The sequence below is a fragment of the Apodemus sylvaticus genome, chromosome 14 (genome assembly GCF_947179515.1).
Source record: "Apodemus sylvaticus chromosome 14, mApoSyl1.1, whole genome shotgun sequence".
NCBI lineage: Eukaryota > Metazoa > Chordata > Mammalia > Rodentia > Muridae > Apodemus > Apodemus sylvaticus.
In genome coordinates, this window is record NC_067485.1 from 56,204,961 (window position 1) to 56,224,286 (window position 19,326).

Genomic DNA, 19,326 nt, shown 5'->3' on the forward strand with positions numbered 1-19,326 from the left:
CTAATAAAATACATCACCATCAAAGGTACTCGGAGAAAAGGACTGCTGCCAGCCAAAGACAGTGCACATCAATCCCACAGTGACTTTGGAAAGTTTCAACTAATTTGGTCAGTTTTGTATGTTATAAAATATCTAATGAATTTTAATGAATTTAGTATCAGAATTATGAACAGTTGTTTTGAACAGTTCTATACTTTGTAGAGCCTGTGAGATATAGCTGACAATGAGACATTTTAAATAATCTAGTACAAGTGAGGTTTTCCTTTGAGGTGTACAAGGATCATGCTGGTGGCATGGCTGGTACCTAAGAGGGTCAAATCACTGAAAGATCTTGTGTCAACTATTTGCACAAAGGTCACTATTTGCCACATTTGAGAGAAAGGGAAGAAAAGGTACCCAGTCCATAATTCTTCTGAATTCCTGCTCACTATTCTTCCCCTTACTCTCAGTCAGCTAGTCATTCCTGAGAGAGAGAAACCACCAAATGCTTAGATGACAGCCAGCCATAACCCTCTCCCCACATGAGCACATGTGCACACATGTGGGCGTGTGCCCCACACCATACCCAACCACCCCAATGTACACATAAGCTGAAACTGAAGATGACACTGAAAGCACAGTTTTCATAATTTCAGCAGTTCCCAGAACTGCTTCGTAGGCTATGGAAGACAAAGTACTTAAGGGGTAGGGCACTTATATCAGGAATTTTTCATATTTTGAGTACAAAGAAATAATTATAGCATAAATACATTTATCTAGATCTTTTCCTAAGAACAAATGGTTTTCTCTCATTATAAAATGCATGTTCGAACTGGAGAGATGGCTCAGCTGTAAAAGGCTAGGCTCACAACCAAAAACATAAAATGCATGTTCATCTTACTAAAACTCAAAATAAGGCAAAGCACCCATTTCCCCCTCAACATACATTATAAAGGTTGAAAAGTCAAGTATATTGCTTCAATGCACCAGACACACATGATAGTGTTACCACATTCCTTATCCTAGTCAACTCTAATAAAGATCCTGTATTGCTTGTGCCTGATATCTACATATACACAGCATCATATTCTACTGTGTGGCCACTTTTATAGTGTGTGGTTGAGAATTTTCCATGTATATGTACCTGAACCTCCATTTCCCCCCTGGTGCTGGCCAGACAGCATTCCACTGTGCAGGTACAATTTTCCCTTAGGTTTTGAGAAAATGTGTTTCCAGTAGTTAACATCAAAATCATGTTTCTTTGCTGGTTAGGTTTTGCTACAAATCACCCCCAGAGGCTCGTGTACTGAAAAGCTGGACATTGGTGGCATTCATTTGAAAGTTCTGGATATGGCTGGAGGGGGTAGGTCATTCCTGATGTCTCCTTGCCTCTTGGCTTCCTGTACACCAGGAAGGGCAGAACACTGCAGATGCTCCTGCTGCTGGACTGTTTGCCTGGAGGCTAACCAGTGACCAAGTCCGAAGTACTGAGTCAAATGTTTTCCCTTAAAGTCATTTTTGTCAGGGATGTGGCCAAAGTGAGACAAAAGCACAGAGCACAGGGCCCTCTCTATAACAGACTGATCAGAGTTTGTGGGTCAGGAGTAAACTGCTCCATACATAGTGTTCACGTCACTCTTCAAAGTGACTTTTTAACCACTGCAGAGATATTACCTGAGAAAGTCTGTTTAATAAATCAAAAAGAAAACAGTTCTCTTTAGTACAGATGGAAGCATGGGGGAACTCTTTGTAAGAAGCCAAAGTATATAGCTGGGCCAAACACTACACTACGCACAACTTCAGACAAGCAGAGTGAGCAGTGTGGGAAGGTAGGGAGGCGAGTCTCAAAACTGGCCCCTGGCTCTCATGGTTGGATGTGCATATGCAGGATGGATGGGGGCTCTGCAAATGACAAACCATCCTATTAACTCTCATTTCAACTTTCAAGGCTTCCTGACCAGTAACCTTCAACACAACTTGTCAGAGGCATTTCGTAGCTAGCTAAACCAGCTGGCTTTGACTAAGGCTCAACCAGTTCTCAATTCCAATAATCCCTGGCTACTCTGGAGAGCTGGGCAACTGCAGAGTTCTCACTATGCTTGTGTACAATGAGAGCACACACACTGACAACTCAATTTCCTACTACTTGTTGAAGGGAGGTGCTGGTATATTTTGGGAAATCCAGATTGGCCACTGGGTCACAGTGGTGCCATTCTTACTTTCCGCGACGTAGTACTATGCTCAGCATTATCAAAACTAGTTTTGTTAGCTGTGGGTGGTTTGGCCAACTTTTGATTATATATTTAGTGCATTATAAAAAGAGTGCTTTGGACTTAGAAGTTTCCTCTAAATTTGGCTTTAGGGCCCAAGTGCATTGCATTTTAATATTTGTCTTCCTAGCTTGTATTTTTCAGACTCCCTTTTGACCTATACTGCAGGGTGTTCCAAAGATCATCTACCACTTTCTATGGCTTTCCTGTTCCCCACTATGATCTGCCATTGTGATATGAAAGATATGCTGAATAGCCAAAACATAGAAGCAACATACATGTAAAATTACAGAGCATATTTTGATATGTAGCACAGAATTTAAAAACACCTAAATCTTTTGCCTTAGGCACTCAGGCAAGAGAAATCAAGTTTCCCCATTTTCTGGATCTGTCCTTTTAGAGCACGGGGACTTGAACAGAACATTTCCTAAAAGCACTACTGAAGTAAGCAGGCCCCATCAGAGTCCAGAGACCAGAGGGAGAGCCCAGCATTTCAGTCTTCTGCACATTGGATCTCTTTTAATCTTTGATTAAAATAACATTCATCTTGGTGAAGGGAGCATTTCTTTTATACTTCTGAGTGACATATATGCAAAGCAGTCACTTACAGCCTCACTTTATGAACTGTATTAGCCATGGGTCTCCAAAGATCTCACAGCAGTAAAGGGTTCTGAACCCAGAGCAGCCACAAATGTGCTTTTGAGTAGGATGCACAGTGAGTCCGAGGTGCTACGGAAAGTACTTATGCGTGCTGCATCATGACTCTCACACAGTGTTGGTTCTAGATATACAACAGCATGCACACACTGCACACAATGAAGACAAACCCCACCTGAAGCACCACAGCTCAACTTTGAGACTAATGACCATTCAGACTACAGTGTTTTAGCTGAATTACAATGTTTCTTGCCCATACAGAAACAAAATACTATTACTCCTCAGCGTATAAGTATCAGTCTGGTATTCTCTTTGGTTTATGCTGTGCTATTTGATTTTTAAAACTGCCATTTGAGTTGCTGATTTGAGTTCATGATATAAATGGCAAATGGTCTTTGGCTTGAGATAGGCAAGAGTTCCCAATGGTTTCTGAAAGAGCTGAAAATGGACTTCTACTGTTTCGTGTCATGGTTTCTGTGACACAGCATCACAGAATCTACAATTATAAAAACCAAAATGACAATCAACATCATGCTCATTAGTAAGTTAGTCTTTAATAAGTTAGAAAACTATATGTATGCCAAAGAATTATTTTTAAATACATCCTTTGTGATTTGTCTTCTGAAAGTCCTCAGGTTGCGTACCTAATGTAGTGACTTGAACAAAATGTCCCCCATACTTGGGCATGGAACATTTGGTTACCAGTTGGTGGCTCTGTTTGGAAAGCTTGTGGGGAGGGGCAGTCTGGCTGGAGGAAGTATATTCTTGTGTACTGGTTTTGAGAGTTTAAAGTTTTGTGCCACTTCTTATTTGCTCTCTCTGCTTGTAATAGGAGGTTCGAGCCCTCAGCTCCCTGCTCCAGCCACCACGCCCACTCGCAGCCCTGCCTCCCCCTGTTATGGACTGAGATCTCTGGAATGGGACCTACAAATGACCTCTTCCTTCTTTAAATTGCCTTTCACTTTGGTGTTTTACCACAGTAACAGAAACGTAGGCAAATTACCTACTTTCTATGGTCTTATACCAGGGTCATGTAAACATATCCTGAGTAAAAAGGACCACGAATGGAATCCTTAATGAAGCCTCTGTGTGCAAATACACCATGTGCATGATCAAGCTGGGCCAATGAGTATGTCAATACCCTCAAGTGTTATCACCTCCAGGTCTTGAGAACCTTATAACTCATCTCTAAGTTAATCTGAAATATACCGTGGTATACTAGGGCTAGCTTATTGTGCTATATGGCAATATAGTTATTTCCTCCCTTCTAAGCATATTTTAAACCCTAGATCACCATCATGAGAAGTATATTCTCAATTCCAGGTAATCATTCTGGTTCTGAATTTAATTAAAACAATAGATATTAAGAAAGCAAAGATAAAAGAAAAGATGTTTTTAAAGTTTTGGAGAGATGATTCAGGGGTTAAAAGTACTGCCTGCTCTTCCAGAGGACCTGGGTTAGACTCCTAGCACCCACATGGTGGCTTAAAACTATCCACAACAGGAACCGGGGGCGGGGGGGGGGGGGGGAGTCCAAAGCCCTCTCCTAGACACCCTGGGCACTGCATACACAGAGAGAACAGACATATATATGCAGTCAAAACATCTACATAATAAAATAATAAAATAAAAATCTTTTAGTATGACTTACAATATATAACATGGCTTTCAGTTAAGAAATGGTAAGTGTCTAATGCTTTCCTATCACTACATGTGCTTAACGACCACTGGCTTACAGATCGCTCTTGGTGGTATTAAAGAATCTTGTGTTTTCTGTGGCTTCACTCTTTTCGCTCCTCTCTGAATCTTTAGTGCAACTATAAGAATCAGGCACACTGAGTTTCTCGATAGTCTACCCATGTTTAGAGAAGATGGGAGATGTGCGTGAGGTTAGGCAGTCGTGCAATGCAGAGCTCAACTCAAACACTGCAGACTTTACTATGTGAAAAGCCTCCTGCCTGGAGACTGCTGCACAGTGATCACTGTTAAACACACTTGTGTCTTCTCTGCCAAAGGGATCCTTGGTTATGCAGTGAACAACTTGCTATTGAAAACATTTTCAGATGACAAAAGAATTTAACCACAAGGTTTCTCAATAACCATATACTATTGAATAACACCATCAATGATAAAACCAATAATCCTTTCAAATATGTCCTAAGTTATTTAATTTCTTGAACATGGCATTGTATTAACTAAACCAATTAAAATTCTCTATAAATCCCCTTTCTTTAGGTACTATATGGTAATAATGAAAACACTCAATAGATTACACGCATGCGGTTTCAGAATGAAGAGGATAACTACAGTCTCAGTCACTGCAATCATCTCTGTGCTTCAGAAACAAAGGAACTCACTGAAATGGCTCACTGTGGATGGCCACAGGACTCAGCCCACACAGAGGAAGACATTAGGGAGGTAGGAGAGGAAAGACCAGCTCTGTAGTTTTTGTCAGATGATATTTGAAACAAGCTCGTTTTAACATATGCTTTGGTATGCAAAGGCTCTCCTTTCTAGAGGTTCTTCATTGTGCGAGGATATTAATTTGTGCTTAACTACATCTTATCCATTCCTATCTAGCCCCTTAAAATACTCATCCACATAGTGTAGTGTACAGGTTAAAATCAAGCTACTGCACTTCCTGGGAGCTGTCACTGTGCCTGCCTCCTGCCCTCCCGGCTCCCTCCTGGCTTAGCTCCACCACACCACCAGCCAGCACAGACTTGGCTTCTCTTTTCTGTTTTCTTTTTTCTTTTTCCTTTTATTGTATATTTTCTTTATTTACATTTCAAATGTTATCCCCTTTCCAGGTCTCCCATCCAGAGACCCCCTATCCCACCCCCTTTCCCCTGCCTCTGTGTTCTCCTCCAGGCATCCACCACTCCTGCCTTCCAGCCCTGGCATTCCCATACACCGGGGGAGCGAACCCCCTCAGGACCAAGGGCCATTCCTCCCACTGATGTCCACCCTCTGCCACATGGGTTCTATTTGGTTGGTCCAGGCTCCCGGAGCTCCAGGGGTTCTGGCGGTTGACACTGTCCTCCCCGCATGGGGCTGCAAACCCCTTCAGCTCCTTCAGTCCCTTCTCCAACTCCTCCATCAGGGACACCGCCCTCAGTCCAATGGGTGGCTCTGAGCATCTGCCTCAGGTCCTGGCAGAGTCTTTCAGGAGACAGCCATTTCAGGCTCCCATCAGCAAGCACTTCTCAGGATCCGCAATAGCATCCAGGTTTGGCCTGTTTATGGGAGGGATCCCCGGGTGGGGCAGGCAGTCTCTGGATGGCCAGTCCTTTACGGCTTCTCTTTTCAATCTGCCTTTGCTCTGGGATTGGCAGCATTACCGCCCACTCCTGGGACCTTTGGATCGGTGGATAAAGGACACATGGGCAGTTTTATTATTTTAGAACATGATGGCTAGCACAATTGTTGGGCACAGGATTTCCTGCCTGAAAGACATGTCCTCATCAATTATTATCTCCACTTCTCCTCCTGCCCTAAACTTATCAGCTAGCCTGAGCTAGCCTGAGCTGGCCTCAGCTAGCCCCTGCCAACTTCCTCAGCCTCTGCTAGTAGCAGTGGCTGTAGGCCCTCGCTGCCCCAAGGCCTGCTTTCCTCTCCTTCCAAAGCATTACAGCAAAAGTCTCTCTTTCCCTGTGTCTGTCTTTTTCTCCTCGGACCCAAAAGTCCCACCTGTACCTTCTGCAAAACAATTGGCTCCCGGTCTCCTTTATTGATAAAAATCTCATATTCAAACTCAAGTTGTTTAACATTGAGAAAGTTTATAGAAAGGGTGACATGGCTTTCAGATGACATTACAACTAGAATCTAAACATAATCCAAGGATAAAATCATAATTCTTTCAGTTAGGAAATATGGTAGAGTACTTTGTCTAACAGACAAATTGATGGACTAGATGTCATTTACACCTCATACTGTGGACTTACTTACTTTTCACGGGTTTGTTATTTGTATCTAGGTTTTTTATTTGTTTATTTATTTTATTGGGCAGAAAAGGTGAGGTCTAAGGGGAGGTGCTGATACTAGGTCTAGGTTCCTAATTGGTTCTTGATTTTGCCAATAAAGAAGTCAGGAGCCAATTGCTGAACAGAAGGTACAGGTAGGACTTCCAGGTTTCAGGAGGAAAGGGAAAATGCAGGGAAAGAGAGGGGCTTTTCTGCAGTGCTTGGCAAAGAGCAGCACACAGCAATCATGTAAGCTATCAGGGCAGCCAGAGCCTGCGGCTCGGCTTTGTGAAGACTGCCAGAGATGTCTGAATTGGGACAAGCCATGAGGCTTAGAGCAGAAAGAGGAATGGAGATAAAAAACTGTTAAGGGCTGAGGCTATCTGTGCCCAGCAACTGTGCTAGAAGGCGAGCTCTAAAATCATAAAGCTGAGTGTGTGTTTTTTAAGGTCTCGGGTGGGGCTGGTAATGTGACCCCTCCAGGAGTAAGGGTGGGTAGGGAGGAGAAGCCGGGTCAGTGCTAGAGGCTTGAGGGAGCTAAGCCAGGAGGAACAAGAGGGCGCTGGGAGGGCTGGGAGTGTGCTCACAGCTCCTGTCTAAGGTGATAGTTTGATTTTAAAACTACAGATAACAGCTTCAGAGAAAGATGAAGTCTTAACTTAGAAAAGTCTTATTAGTACAAATAAAGATTGCATCTAACTGTACTTACTAGGCTAGTATATGGTCATGAAACAAGACATGGACAAGAGCTCAGAGACGCTTTACTTACGTTAGAATAATGCTGAGAACAATATAAAGTACAGTGTGCATACCATGAAGAGAAAGGTGCAGAAACTGAATGTGAACTTCTACTAGCAGGGATGAAAGTAACATTTATATAGATGTGATATATATATATATATACACACATACATACACATGTATGTGCGCATGTGTGCATATGTATGTCTGGCATGGTAAAGATGGTACCTAGGATTCTGCCTTCTGTACAATCGGCACAGACTCATTTGTAGGTTCAATATGGGGCCACACTTTCTTCAGAGAAGAAACTAGACAATGTAAGTAAATGTTATTGACAATTCCAGAAAAAGGGGTGGAAGTGCTCCTAACCAAACATATACTATAAATAAATAGAAAGAAATGTAAAGAAATAAAAGGAGACACCATCTGAAAACTCACAGGCTAGACAAAGTTCCGCAAATGACAGTATTCCAGGAAAGAGACGGACACACCTACTATACTTGGTACACACTGAAAATATGACTTGACCTGGCTTTTAACCTCAATGACAGATAACACTAATTTATTATCTACATGCATCTGACTATATGAGGTAATAGTATACATACTTAATGTCAGATATAGGTAACATAATAATGTATAATGTCCAGTTACATAAGTTTAAAAATAAAACAAAAGTAGGCATCAAATTAGTTGTAGATTACTCAAGTGTCAGCGAATCATATCAGGTTTAATGATGGCAGTGATATTTCATTATTCTGTAGATACTGTCTTTAGTCAAAGGTACATGCTCAACATGATCAGTAATCATCAAATGTTTTACATATTGGAAGTACCTTTTGAAACCTCACTCCACTGAAAGGCTGTGACTGTGAGCGCTCCTCTACCGAGGCCTGGTGGTTCTCACTGACTTCCTCTGAGGGTATTAATAGGATGAGAACTGACGGGCAAGGCAAGTGGCTGCTATTACCTATGGAATCCTGGCTTTTATTTTTTCCTTGTCTCTACAGAACAAACTCCAGGAAGTCACAAAAGTTGTCTTCAGTGCTCTCAACCTTTATTCTGGTCTTTGCTTAACTTCCATAGACAAATGGTATCTTCATAATTTTTAATAGAATCTTTATGGTTTTTAACTTACATGAACTTTAACTTATAGAATATTAGCGTGACAAACCCAAGAAAAATATGAAACAATTAAAAATCAAAAAGACTATTTAAAGCAAAACTATAGGCTATGTCCTGACACATCTATGCCCAATTCTATCTTTAAGGATCAAATAATACAAATAACCAGCCTACTTGACTGCTGAGAAAATCTAAGAAACACACATGTTAAATATTAAAATGCAGAGTGCTGGAGATATAGTTCAGTACAAGAGTGCTTACCTAGCACGTATGTGGGCTCAACATCCACAGACAGACACACTCACATGAATATACATTAATTTAAAAAGCAAGTTAAAGTAAAGTAACTGTAAAGGAATTTTATAAATATTTTCATAAGTCCAAGCAAGTAAATTTGATACTGTAGATGAAAATTCTCTCTAGAAAAATACAGATGGCTATAGTTTGTTTTACAGAGGAGATAGCACATGAAGATATAATAAAACTGGGACATTACCAAGAAAGCTGACTAACCACCCCAAATTTCCAGAGCCTTCTCCGGGCTTTCTTCCGAGACTGATAATTCCTGTGCTTGTTGACAGAGTACACAGGAGGCAGCACCCCAACTGTTCTCAGAGGCAGCACCCCAACTGTTCTCAGAGGCAGCACAGTTGTGGGCTCAGCTATCAAGCATCTCCCCTTTAAATGAGCTTCAGTTCACTAGTCATAGCCCAAGAAAATAAAAAACATCATTAATTTATTGAAAGAATAAGGCAAACACTGCTCAACACCAGGAATCAGATGAGAGGCTTTATTAACACAGGGACAGAAAGAATGACTTCTATGGAGTTGAGAAGGCATTTGGAAGAATAACTTCTCATTCCTTGCTGATGTCTGTGTAGGAACCACACTAGGCCTGGAGAGATTGAGGCTCAGGTGCTGAACACACACAAGTCCTGAGTTTGGATCCGAGAACCTAGGCAAAGCTGTGCATGACCGTGACAGTTCGTGACGCCGGCACTGGAGGGGCAGGGGAGGGAGAGGCAGGGGAGGGAGAGGCAGGGGAGGGCAGAGGACAGGCACGACTGGGATAGCCTGTGACAGCTGCACTGGCAGAGGATGTGTGGCAGACTGCCAGCTCAGCTCTAGAGCCAGACACTGGCATCCTCCTCTGGCCTCTCTATAGGCAAGGCTCTTGCACCTTCACACAACACACACACACACACACACACACACACCACATACACACAAACACTTTTACACAAGATACAGCAATAAACTGAGCTTTAGCATGTTAGTTATTTATGCATTAGAAATATTTATAGAATAAAAATCCTTGTCATTATTAACAATGTTCTAAAACGGTTAATTTTTTAAAAGAATAAATGAAAAATTATACAGAAATGAGCAAGGGAAATTTATTATTTGTAGGTAGTATAATATTTCTGAAAATTTCAGAAAAATAGGACTAAGTAATTATTAGCATTTAGAAAACTGGTAAACACTTGTGACTTAAACCGAAAAAATAATAACCTAGCACGTGAAGGAAAAGTGTAGGGATAGGAAAGGCTGTCATGAAGACCTTTTGTATTCTACTGAAGGTCAGGACAAATGCATGAGATGGTACTTCATCCTATTGGAGAAGGATGGTTTATCTTATAAACACACCAATCCTACCTGAAATAATCCTCAGCACAATTCTAAAGAAGACGCTAAGCACAACACGCTGGCTGACACTGGAAATGACTCGGCCTCGGACTGCAGAGCGCTGTCTGTTCAGACGACCTGGTTCAAGTCATAGCCCCGTCACATGTCACCCACACCACCTTGCAAGTGTCCCGCCCTTCTCATGTCAGTCTCCTCCTCTGTAAGATGCTCTGTAAGCATGGTTTGTCATAGTGATGCACACAGTCTCAAGAACAGTTTTAGTATTATCTGAGAAAATGGAAGTATTCAGGAAAATTCAGAAAAATAACAGTAACAGGAGTCATGGGTGGACGCAGACTTGTCACTAAAGGCAAATGCACTTTCAGGTAACTTGCACAGGCACAGGCCATTTTGGGAAGTCATAGGTTCCACTACAGTCCAAAAATAGACCCCAAAACAAACACAAATTTTTAAATCAATGCAGGAGACAAGTGTTCAGTTAAAATCATGTGGGAAAGGTAAACCCCGAAACTGGTAACTCAGTGTTTCCACCACAGTGCAATCCACACAGATCAGAGGCCTTTGAAGCCACTAGCTTCAGAGTAACAAAGGCAGCTTCATGCACAGTATAGACCTACATTGGGAAAACGATCTACAAGCATGACACATGGCCAATTTCTTTATGATACAGAAAACCCCTTAAAACACCTACAAGGAAAAGATTAGTCACTCAATATACAAAATGTACACCTGGCCACAGAGGGAGGTGCTGGTCCCCTAATTGGGTCTCGATTATGTTAATAAAGTCGGCAGAAGTCAGTTGCTGGGTTAAGGGAAAGGTGGGGCTTCTGGGTCCCAGGAAGAAGAAAAGGAACACAGAGATAGAGGAGATCTTTTCAGCCAGGTTTTGGAATGGGAGGCATGTACAAACCACATAAGATCTTGGGCGGCTAGAAACGGAGGTCTACCACTGGCAGTCGACTGAAATAGGTTAGCTGATAAGAGCCCAGCAATTGTGCTATCTGGCTAGTTTTAAAATATTAAGACTGTCTAGTGTTTTCCATCAGCTGAGGTAAGATGGACAGGAGAAAGAGGGAAACCAGGGCGGTTGTTGGCGGCTTGGCATAGCTAGCCAAAAGGGGCTGGCAGGAGCGCGATCTGGGAACTGAGTTAAGACTGCTGCCCAGGAAGGTGGTAGGCAGCCTGTTTGTAAAAACTCCATGCTATACCCTGCGGCATGACAGACATGGAACATGACAGACATGGTCTCCAGACATAGGAAGGAAAGCTGTGCTCACAGGAATACACAGGGTGTCTGCCACTACAGTCACCTTCACACACACTTGCAACTTTCTGCCTCTCAAAATGATCTTGATCTCAAAACTCTCACTTTTCCCAACTCAGTCTCTCTTGATTGCAAAGTTTCTTGGAAGGTTTTAAAATGAGTTTCTTCCCCGTTACCTTGAACATACATAACCTTGCACGAGCCATTGTCATGGCTCTGAAGGACAATCGTACCAATCCAGTGACACACTTTATCTACTGCATACCGGTCACAACCCATGACTCTCCTCTAGAAAACCAGCTTTCCTCTTGGATGTGCTAAGTTCCACTTACCGCCTGGCTGCTGAACGCGCGCCCCCCCCCCCCCCCCCCCCCCCCGTCTAAATGACACTTGTTGACTGGCTTTATATCCTAGCCCCAAATTTTATATTCTAACACACTTGCATACAAAATACTTAACAGCTTCACTTTAGTAGAAACCCACCATGACCAAAACTCAACTCCTGGCCTTTCCTAGTCGCCCCATCTTCTGTAATGGTAATTCCACTCTTGCTGCTGCGTGAGTCTCAGGGACCTGTAATATTCCATTGTTTCCAGTTGTACTTTTGGCTGCTATTTCTCTCAGGTCTCCGATCTGTCTGGAAGGAAACACTAAGGTACATGACCACTTATTGCTCACTCCTTCCCCCGGCAACCCTAGCACAGCAGTCCTGTCACTCAGAATGCCACGGAGTTATTAGCTTCTACCTCACATCCCTGCTGCTAGCTGGCCTCTTATGATCATTCTCAGCACAGCAACCAAAGAACTTCTAAAGCAACAGTGGGGCCTCACTCTTCCTCTGCACAGGTCATCTCCTCATGGCTGTCCATGTCATCCAGGACACCTACGGGAAGGGACTGATCCCCACTCCCTGCCACTGAGACGTCATCTGTTCCACACGGGCTCACCGCATACTAGCTACACTGTCTTCTGTGTCAAGGCCTTCACCCTGGGCCCTTCTACTTGGGAAGGTTACCCAATTTCACTGCTCAGTGTTTTTTTCTGACCATTCTTTAAATATATGGATCTCATCAAACCCACAATATTACACACTCTCTCCATCAGGAGAGGTTTCATCAGAAACCCTCAACTTATCACTGGATGTTATCCAAAGGGATCCATCTTCATTTGGAAACATCAAGAACCACAGGGTGAGTAAGAGTAAGCTCACTGCTGTCTATATGACAAGAGAGCTCCCTGCATCACGCTGGTCAGTCAAGGAAGAGGCTGAAGCTTGGCCCTATTGAATCAATGTATTTTCATTCCATTATAAACTTGAAAAAAAAACCTCAACCAGAGGCTGGCTGTGTTTGTCACTAGCTGCCATTATCTACTGGATGGATGGACAGACAGAAGTTTAATACACTGGACAAAAAAGGTCACAGGAAAAAATGGAGTAAGAGCCCCGGAAAAGACTGCTGAATGAAGTGTTCCATGTGTATCAAGCTTGAAAGTGTTTGACTATCAATAAAACAACTCCTCAGCACTTAGCCTAAACACATACATTCTACCAGTAAACTCATTATAATTACAGAACCTGCTAACACTAATGTGAGGCCCGCTCCTTCTTACTGACATGTAAACACCCTTTATAAATGTTGCTTTAGTTGTTGCAGGAATGAATGCCGTAAAGTACTATATGTACGTAGGGTAATATTAACTGACGTTTGTCTGGAAGGCGTGTAAATGAGGAAGTAAGCCACTGAAATAGTCATTTTTCTGCTTTATTCTCTTCATACATTTTGAATGTTTACCTTGCTTTGAAATACTTTAACAAAGATAAATTTTAAATGTTAAAATGACTTTCAGATTACTGTTACTAGTAACTGTTACTTCAGGAAACTTTACTGGAATTCAAGGAAACAGTTTCTTTAATATTGTTATGAATTTGAACTTTTTGATAAGTACAAGTTGCGACTCAACTTATACTAACAAGGCTCAGAAAGCCTAGAGAGGCAGAGCTCCCTAAATTTGAGGACAGCCTGGTATACATACATGAGTTCTGGGACAGCCAGGGCTACAGAGAGACTCTGTCTCAAAAAACCAAACCAAGCCAAACTGAATCCCCTTGCCCCCGAGTCAAGAAAGCAACACAGGGCACTGGGAGTGGGGGAAACAGTGTAACAGGAAGGACACTGCCTTTAAGCCTCAAGCCTCAAGTCCAGTACCTGAATCCCATGTGGTAAAAAGAACCAACTCCCACGGTTGTTCTCTAGCCTTTATACTCATTCTATAGGAAGCACACATGCTCATAAACACAAAAAAAAAAATAAAAGTAAGCCTAATACAAAATTCAAAAGATAATGAAATGAAATATAAAAGAGAGTAAAATGACATTTAAGAAGGCAGTAAATGTTGTAAATATACATGTGCACCCTGAAAGCAAACTTGCTCTCCTAATTCCAGAAGGTGCCGTACAGTCTGCCAAGAGGGAAACAACCACAGTCCTCCAACCGTGACACTCAGGAAGCACAGTAGCCTCACAGCAGGCTCTTCCTATAGCACTGGCGCTCAGTTCATGGGGCAGTAACAGCTCCTTAACTGGACTTAGAGCCGGCTCAACAGAAGGGAACCGCTGCCTGGTTCTGGAAACGTAGCCAGCTTCCCTGGGCCAGTGACTCCTGACTCTCTGTGGAGGGTCTACTGGTATCACTTTATGGAAGTCTATGTATCCTTCTCCCCACAGGAAGAGTAGTTCTTGCCCTATCAACAAAGCTGCTCTTTGAACAAGAGACCACTTTAGAAAATCATAACTGGTCAAAAAGCTGAGACCAGCTGATCATAGCACGTCCAGCCCCTCCCGCCACCCATTTACAATATAACTCCTGCACCTAAGGTTCAGGGTACATCTTAAATGAGGAACAAAAGAGTTCAAGAGCCAGAAGATCAGGAAGTCTGCTGTGAGACCTCATCCCCTAGAAATGACAAGGAAGATAACCCAAGATAACAATGTGACCTGGACAATGGTGACACCAGTAAGCATACTAACCCAGAAGGGGAACCTCACTGGCCCCACCCTACACACAGAGCGGCTGGCGGCTAGTGCTTGCTGCAAGTGGGAGAAACAGCCCTCCCCAGGGAAGAACCTCCGAATTAGCTATGGAATTTTAAGTGGTCATCCTTCAGCTGTAGACATGCAGGCAACACTTCATGGATGCAGCAGGCTGCTTATGTAGCACACACATACTGTGCATGTATAAAGTAATCAAAGGAAGAGTGGCCGCTCATTTGAAACAGAGGAAGGGAAGATATAAATGGACTTGGAAGGAGGAGACATAGGAGGGACTGGACTGAGGACTGGGAAGGTCAGAAATCATAGCTGAATCTTAATTAAACTTAAAAATTATTTTAGTTAATAATGTCCTTCATGAAAGGCAGCAGCGTGCCACAGTATACATATGACAGTCACCTTTTCTGTTCATAGCCACATAAGACATGAATTACACGAGCTTGTTAAGAAGCGAGGGCGGGGCCGTTTCTGCCCCTCCCACGTGTTCAGGAAGCTGTCCACATCTTTCAGAGGGAAGGTGCCTTCAACCCCCAAGAGAAACCCTTCCAGTCGAGTTATAGCGGCACCACAGACCACACCACAGTCAACCATGGGCATTTGTGTCTCAGTTTTTTTCTCGTTTTATAAAAACATAAACCAGTAAGTAAATATTTTGTAATTTAATGCCTTTAATTTTGAGACCTGTTGATTTTGAGTTGACGATAAAAAATATGAGGAAGGGAACAAAAATTCTATCCTAGTTAACTTCATCTGCTTCTCCCTGGTGTTTTTAGACTAGAAGTACGGTTTATAATGTAAGTCTGCTAGATGGACAGGGAACGAGAGGGGAGGGGACCACTGCTGTCCTAACTGGCTTCCAGGAGTGACAGGAGTGACAGTAGTGCTCAGTGCCCCACCATGGCCCGAGGAGGCCATCTGCACCCTAGGCCGAGGAGCTCTCTCAAGGGGGACTTCAACAGTGAGGCGCTCAGTCTTGCCAAGGATAGAGGCCGCGAGCTCTTCCACTGTACAGACACAGAAGCTTGGGCTTACAGTAATAAAGTCCAAACTGGAACTTAGTCCTTTACATTTTAGCATTTGTTTGTTCATTCCTGAATGGGATGCCGTGTGTGTGCAGGAGGCACGCACAGAGAGGTCACTTTGGGGTTTTTGTTCTCTCCTCCCATGTAGGCTCTGGTGATCCAACAAAGGTCACAGCTTGGCAACACCATTGCCCTTGCTGGCCGAGCGCCCCCTACTGGCCCAGGAGCTTCTTTCTCTCTCTCTCTCTCTCTCTCTCTCTCTCTCTCTCTCTCTCTCTCTCTCTCCCCTCTTTTTTTTTTTCTTTTTGAGAGACAGAATCTTACTATCTAACTCAGGCTGTCCTAGAAATCAGTATGTAGACCAGGCAGGCCTCCTAATCGTTCCTAAACAGTCCACCAACTAGTGACCGAGCGCTCAGATATATACGTCTACGGGCACCATTTTCATTTCCATCACCACATCCTCCATGCTCTTCCTAGACTCTCAGAGGCTGCTCATCATCCTCATCTTGAAGCCTTGACCATCTTCAAGGTCAGCCATGGGCAGCTGAGATCGTCACAGCACATCTTTCTGTACCAGCATTTCTTTGGCCTCCAATTTCTGTCTTTGTAGATCCTCACACTGGGCCCACTCAGAGAACCCTATTTTAAGATTAGCTGCCAGGCATGCACTCAGGAGGCAGATCTCTGTGAGTTCAAGGCCAAAAAGAGTCCCAAGTAAAGAAATATTACTTGATATTTTATTTTGTGCCAACATGGCTGTTCTAGTTAGATTTTTTCCTTGTCAATTTGACAACAAACAGGGGCATTTGGGAACTTCAACTGAAAAAATTCCTCTATCAGACTGGCCCATAGGCAAGTCTGTGGGGCCATTTTCTTGACTAATAACTGATGTGGTAAGTGGGGGCAGTGCTACTTCTGGGCACATGATCCTGGCCCGTTTAAGGAAGCCGGCTGAGCAAGCCACGGGGAACAAGGCAGTGAGCAGTGCTCCTGTATGGTCTCTGCTTCTTCTGCCCTGGGTTTGGCTTGACTTCCTGTCATGACTTCCCTTATGACTGACTACCACCTGAGAGTTCTAAAATGAAAACCTTTTCCTCCCAAGCTTGATTTTAGTCATGGTGTTTATCATAGCAACAGGAAATGAACTAAAACAGCACTTGTTAAGAAAAAAAACAAAACAAAAACCAAATGCTGGTGAGGATGTGGGGGTAGGAGGAGAGGGTAACAATGTGTTGGCAGAAACCTAAGTGAGTACAGCCACCTAGGAATCTCCATGGAGGGACCTCAAGCAATTAAAAATCGAACAACCATATGATCCAATTATATGGCTCCTGGCATATTCTCAAAGATCTCATCAGAGAGCCACAGAGATGTGTGCACGGCCATGTTTACTGCTGTGCTATTCACAGCAGCCTCAGTAACTAGGAAGAGAAATCAGCCTAGATGTCCATCAACAGATGAATGGATAAAGAAGATGCTGTATAAATAAAATACACAATGGTTTTTTATTCAGCCATAAAGAATAAATTGTGTCATTTGCAGGAAGATGGTTGAAACTGGAGATAATATTAAGTGAAATACTGCATGTTTGGGGCTGAGGAGACCGCCCAGGCAACAGAGAGCTGGCGGTACAATCATAAGGATCTGCATTCAGATCCCCATGTAAGCCAAGCATGATGATGCAGTCCTATCACTCTAGCTGGGGGCGGGGGGGGGGGGTACAGAGCAGAGACAGGCAGATCCCTGGTGTGCACTGGCCTTAATTAGTCTTAGCCAGTTGGTAAGATCTGAGTTAAGCGAAAACCCCATTTTATAAAATAAGGTGAGGGGTGAGGGGTGGAAGAGGAGGGCACCACATCAACCTCTGGCATCCACATATTCTCTCTCTCTCTCTCTCTCTCTCTCTCTCTCTCTCTCACACACACACACACACACACACACACACACATTCACACTGCTTATTTTCTATCATATGCTCAATTTAAAATTTACATATGTGACATGAAAGTATAGGACAGACTCTGGGGAAAAAAAAGAGAGGGTAATGGGGTAAACAAGCAAAGTGCGTGATGTGCATGTGTGCAGGTGCCACATGTGCAGGTGCCATGTGTGCAGGTACCTCATGTGCAGGTGCCACATGTGCAGGTGGCTTGTGTGCAGGTGCCACGTGAGCAGGTGCCACGTGTGCATAGTGAAGCTCATCATATACACTTATTTAAAAAATTAAAGAATGAGCTGATTGCTAATTTGTACTTAGTTCTCCTTTGTCAGAGCCATATTTACAGGCTATATGGATTAGGGCATGGGTATATTTAGGAGGCAGCAATGTTACCTACTGTGCTCTCATGAATTAAGGCACATGCAGATAAAGATGCACTTTTTATAGCATAGTTCACACCATTAGGTCTACATTCTTACTTTTACAGGTTCTGCAAACATGCACAACATGTACAATTTTTATGGAATTAGCAAACAAGCTAAACCACCAACACTTTGATGGGGCTCTTACAACCACAGGATTTGAACCCAGGCCCTCACACATGCCACACAGGCACTTGACTGGTGAGTGTGTGGCACAGTAGACTTTTCTCATTCTAATTCTAATCTCTGGATTCAAGACTCTGCAACAGTGCTCATTTCCCACATTTCCATCATTTTTGTGAGTTCCTTTAGGTCTTTGGTGATATGGCACATTCTGATAAAATGTCAATAAAGGACGAGTACTGCTCCACTCACATTGAGTCTGTGACTTAAACACAGGAGCCAATGGTTTGGTAGTGGTTTTACAGCTTCCCACAGAGTAATTAGGGCATGTTGTGTCAGCAAAGGGTGACTGAGCTGTAAAACACATCAAATTAACGAATTTGAAATCTGGAAACGGGCTGGAGAGATGGTTTAGTGCTTAAGAGCACTGTTCTTCCAGAGGTTCCTGAGTTCAATTTCCAGCAATCACATGGTGGCTCAAAACCATCTATAATGGCATCTGACGCACTCTTCTGGTGTATCTGAAGACAGCGACAGTGTGTTCACATACATAAAATAAATAGAACTTTTAAAAAATGTTAAAAAAAGAAGTCTGGAAACGTTGTGAAGATAAATCTTAGCCTCATATTTTACACTTAAGAAAACTGAAAGCCAAAGAAGGTAAATGTTTGTCCAAATGCGGAAAAAAAAAAAAGTTTAAACCCGGCCCCCCAATCTATTGGTTTTTATATAAAACTCAAATTCTGGGGCTTCAAAGAGAAGTTGTTACAAAGCCTCTGTAGACAGGCAGTAGACAGACTTATTGGTATTATAATTATTTTGTTCTACATGCAACTGTTCTCATTCCTTAACAATTAAAAATAATGTATGCAGTCCCGAGCTGATTCTCTGCCACAGGGCTCCATACCCAAATAGCACCAGGAGAGAGCTAGCCTCCTAGGAGTGCAGACAAGCCTGTGAGCACAGGTAAAGTCACCTGCTCAGAGGGACCTGCCCAGAACACTCAGGACACAGGAACGGAGGATCGGCCTGGGGCAGGAGCCTTCCAGTTCCTGTGTCCGTCTGGAGCTGATCCTTTGCCACAGCACTACATACAAAAATAACACCAGGAGAGAGCTGGTCT

At 43.1% G+C, this 19,326-nt stretch overlaps 1 protein-coding gene across 5 annotated transcripts in view; it reads right to left on the bottom strand.

Annotated features, from left to right (window-relative positions):
• Zeb1 (zinc finger E-box binding homeobox 1) overlaps positions 1 to 19,326 on the bottom strand; it is a 182,434-nt gene that overhangs the window by 68,300 nt on the left and 94,808 nt on the right. The gene's annotated exons all lie outside the window — the stretch shown is intronic.